Source organism: Echinops telfairi, unplaced genomic scaffold (assembly GCF_000313985.2).
Source record: "Echinops telfairi isolate 266 unplaced genomic scaffold, ASM31398v2 ScPeMD7_9;HRSCAF=40, whole genome shotgun sequence".
Lineage (NCBI taxonomy): Eukaryota > Metazoa > Chordata > Mammalia > Afrosoricida > Tenrecidae > Echinops > Echinops telfairi.
The window spans coordinates 43,290,251-43,294,760 of NW_022103906.1; the positions used below are offsets into that span (position 1 = coordinate 43,290,251).

General features: G+C 40.5%; 1 protein-coding gene across 1 annotated transcript in view; it reads left to right on the top strand.

Moving 5' to 3' along the window:
• The first annotated feature begins 2,245 nt into the window (after nucleotides 1–2,245).
• The window catches only part of TEX15 (testis expressed 15, meiosis and synapsis associated), a 54,744-nt gene continuing 52,479 nt past the window's right edge, over nucleotides 2,246–4,510 (top strand). Inside the window, exon 1 of the mRNA XM_045286956.1 lies at nucleotides 2,246–2,319. The gene's annotated coding sequence lies outside the window, so the exon portion shown is untranslated. The remainder of the gene's footprint in view (nucleotides 2,320–4,510) is intronic.

The window sequence follows — 4,510 nt, forward strand, 5'->3', positions numbered from 1 at the left end:
GATCTATACAACTTGACCAAGTAAACACACACTAAGTTGTACACAGAATAAGAGACAATTTTGATACATGTTATAACATGCTCCCTTTTGCAGCAAGCAAAAAATATGTAAGCGCTACATAGGTAGTAAGTGTGTGCATATACAACGTCTATAGGGGAATTCCATGTGACCTTTTAATTTAATTTCCCCCCCAAAATTCATGGAAAATGAAAGGAGAGATCATGGAGTTTTCCTGTGAACTTTCTGGAGCTCCTTCACAGCAGCCCCACAGCACAGAGGAGACCTGTTGTTAGGATTTCCGAGGTTGTACAAGTGAAGCAGACTGTTTTAAGATCTCTCTCAGAACGGCTTGTCAATTCAAACCACCATCCCTTTGGCTAGCAGCCCAGCACTTGGCCTGCTGCACCACCACGGCTCCTAGTGCACCTATGGGGAAAACCCCCAAATTCAGAGCCATCAAGTCGATTCTGATACATAGTGACTCCTTATAGGAGCGGACAGCCTCATCATTTACCTTCAGAGCATTTGGTAGGTTTTGAACTCCTGATCTTGGGGTTAGCATCATAGTGCTTATCCTATCGCACCACCAGGGCTCCTTGTATGTACCTATAAAGCAACAACAACAACAACAAATTGCTATTGAGTCAATTCTGACTCAGAATGACCCTATAGGACAGAGTCAAACTGCTCCCTGGGACTTCCAGTGTTATAAATCAGCATGGAAGCAGAAAGCCTCATCTTCCTCATATGGACCAGCTGGTGGAGTCAAACTTTTGCCCTTCAGTTAGCAGCCTAATGAGCAACCCATTATGCCATTTGTACTCCATTGGTGTACCTCTACTTAAGTCAAACTCACTGCCACTGAGTCAATTGCTATGTGTAGCGATCTTATAAGATAGGGTAGAACTGCCCCTGTGGGTTTCTGAGACTAACTGTTTATGGGAGTAGAAAGCCTTATCTTTCTCCAGTAAAGTAGTTACTGGTTTTGAACTGCTCACCTCTCTGTTAGCAGCCCAACACATAACTACTTGCACCACCAGGGCTCCATCGAGTCGATTCCAACTCAGCAACCCTGTAGGACTGGGTAACCTGCCTTTGTGGGTTTCTAGGACTGTAACTGTTTACAGGAGTAAAAAGTCTTGTCTCAGAGAATCTGATGATTTTGAACTGCTGGACTTAAGGGTAGCAGCCCAGCTTCAAACTAGTACACCACCAGAGGTACCCATGCTGAACCTTCAAATTTTAGGTCACAGTGTTTTTTTCTCTCAAAAAAATGGATCTACAAGGTCTCTTAAATGCCTTTTAAACTTTTAATGAATACTAAACCTAGAGAAAAGAACAAATCTAGATATTGAACTAAATCCCAAGTTAATTCATTGGTAAAATCTTTTCTAGAGGAACATGAAGCATTTGATATAGATGAACTCATATAAGTATTGTATATTCAATTGTATTGTCCTGAAGTCAAATATAAGTTAAAAATTGCCAGAGATCACAAAAGAGTAATTAGGACAGGTCATTAAGATTTTAACTAATTATAGTTCATTGTTTTCATATTGTTTATAAGCAGAGTTAAGGTTGAAATGCATCTAGAAATAAATTTAAGAACTGGGTTGAGGTACTAGACTGTTTTAGGATGTACACTTTGACATCAAGCCTGCATTGGATGTCAGTTGGGTAACTTTAGGTAAATTTCATAAGCTTTTTTGATATTTGTTTTATCGTCTGAAAAGTGAGAACAATATTACAGTTCTGTGAAAATTAAGCTGGATACTGCATAGAAAGTATTTTATGTAATGCATCCATGTATTCATATTGCTGTTTACTGTTAAGTTTTTGTTGTAAAACAACAGTGTTACTTGTCTTTCATGTTTTTTCTCACATATAAGAGCCTGAAAGCAAGCCCATCTCTTGAGCCACAGCGCCATTTCCCTACCAGATGGCTGCCAAGAGTGGCGAGCTCAGAGTGGGTGCTGCACACTAGCCGAGGCTGTCCTGACAGGAGGAGAGAGGCACAAGAACGAGAGAAGATGAAGAGAGGAGAAAAGAATGGAAGGGTGTGAGAGAACATGCAGGGAAACCCATCTCCCCTCCATCTAGCTGCACCCCACCCCCCAAATGACCCGGGAGTAAAAGGGAGGCAGAAATTAGGAGGGTAAAAAAAATGGATAAGACAATAAAGAGAGAATTCTCAGGGATGTGCCTTGACTGTAACTCTCTATGTATTTCTTTGTTTGTTTTGTAGACACTGTTTTAATATTTTTCATATGGACTGAATCCTGCTCCTAACTGTATGATGGCTGATTCCATTGAAGAGTGGTAAGTACTTTTTAAAAAGTTTTGCTAATGCTGTTTATGCTTATGAATTGACTTTTCTGACCTATCTTAGACAAACTATTCTTTACAATTGATATATAATTGTTCAAATATAAAGATACACGATGTGTACATTATATCACCATAGAAGAATTGGAATACTTTTAAAATGTATAAGAGTTCATCATTTGCAGTAAATATTTCTTGAGTACTTATATGGAACTATGCCTGATGGCTGGAGATAACTGAGCAAATTATAATACAAATTGGAGATGATTGTCCCGTATGTAATTGGCCGTGATTTAGTATAAATTATTTCGTATAAATATTAAACCCAAGGGGTCTAGGAGGTGCAGTGCGTTAAGCTTTGGGTCACTCATCAGCTGCTCCTTTGGAGTAAAATGAAGTAGTCTGCTTCTGAAAAGATTGACAGCTGGGGAAACCCATTGGAGCTGTTCTCCTCTGTCCTGTTTGGCAAAATTACTGACTTAATAAGTTCCATACTGCTTTCACCGAAGAGAATGTGAGTGGGACGTATCTCCAACCCATGAATGTGAAGGTTCTCTCCACAGGAACCCTGGCCTCCCAGGCGCCTTAACATGATGAGAGTCCATCCCGATACTTCCTAGCTCTACTGCACACACGTTGTTGTGGCAAAACCAGTTCCCCATCTGCTACAAATCAGGCCTTTTTGATCACACACTGTTAACGAAGTCTTTTCAGAACCTCTAAAAAGAAAGTTTGATTAACAGTCTCTGACCTGGTGGAACAAACTCTAGCTGCACTACAAGTAGACATTTTCACCTGTTCAGGAAGTTTATGGACATCCAGAATGAGGTTTGTCAACAATGGACATTTCACCTTTTTTGAAATTAGAAAAACACTCATACACTTGAGTTCTTCCCCTGGCACTGTCCTTGTAATGCTGTGTTCAACATCACAACAGTTTCTGCAGCATTTTTCCCGAGTAGGAAACAAAATTTCACAGCCACACACTGTTCTCTTAAATCAGCCATCACCAAAAAATGAGGTTCGAGGGAAACTGCTTTTACAAAAAATTCATTGTGACCAGGGAAAACCTTCCCAGGCAACAAAACTGGGTGCACTTAAACTCAGAGTGAATTGTTCAGTGCTTGCCTAGTGGAAAAAAATGCTTCCTATTAAAAGCTCGGCTCTACCCAGCACAATTGTTTTGGGAGGATTTTTTGTGTGCCCCCTCATATGTGCATATTCTGAGACTTAATTAATGGAAATGGCTCCTGTAGTTGTGTAGAAACAGATAAGCTCCAGGTTGGGGTGTCACATGTCAGGCTGGAGGCTTTTCCTGCCTCAGCAGGGGTAGGAACCAAGGGTCCCAAGAGCAGCAGGACAGGTAGCAGGCCGCTGGTTTTAGAGGAACGAATCCAAGGTTGACAGATACAGTGACTCCCAGGATCAGCAAGTGATAATGGCAAGACTCTGGTTTAAGGCCCAAGAGCTAAAGTGACAAAGCAGACACAGGAGCCGGACTACTCAGCAAAAAGTAAGCAAGCTTTGTCAGAGCATCCATGGACGTATTAAAAGCGGACCACTCTCCTGAGGAAACCCCCTTTCTTTTGACTGCTCTTAATTGCCAAATCATTGAGAATAGAGGCCCAGCAAAATTGACACACAGCCTTAGACAACGTAGTAAGAAAAAAAAAAGAAAAAAATCTGGAACTCAACCAGAAGCCTAAATGCCAAAGGTCAACAATATTCTTTAATTCAAGTAAGATAATTATTTAATACATGAATTTTACTGATAGCTGCATAGGGATATCCTTCCCCTTCAACAAAACTTGTTTCCAAGCTTTCAGTCCAGGGAAAGCAGTCTTACTTAACCTGATCTTGAGTATGAGCATATCCCCCCTTCATGTAAAGAGCCTCTCAGGAACAGATTTGATGCATTGAGCACTCATGACCAGATAAGTTGTGAGATGACGTCAAGAACATCATCTATGAAGGAAGCCAAAAGATCATTTCTTTGAAGAAAAAAAAGGAGAGAAAGATAAGAACAAAATAGATAGGCATGGTGCCCCAACAGGCTAGACTGGAAAACACAAGCGTTTCTTTCTTGGTATATTTTAATTTGTTCTCCGTCAGTGGATTGATGTTGTTGCTGTTTTGTTGTACATAGTTGCTTGGTTTTGCTCTGTCTTGTTTTTATGCATGTTGT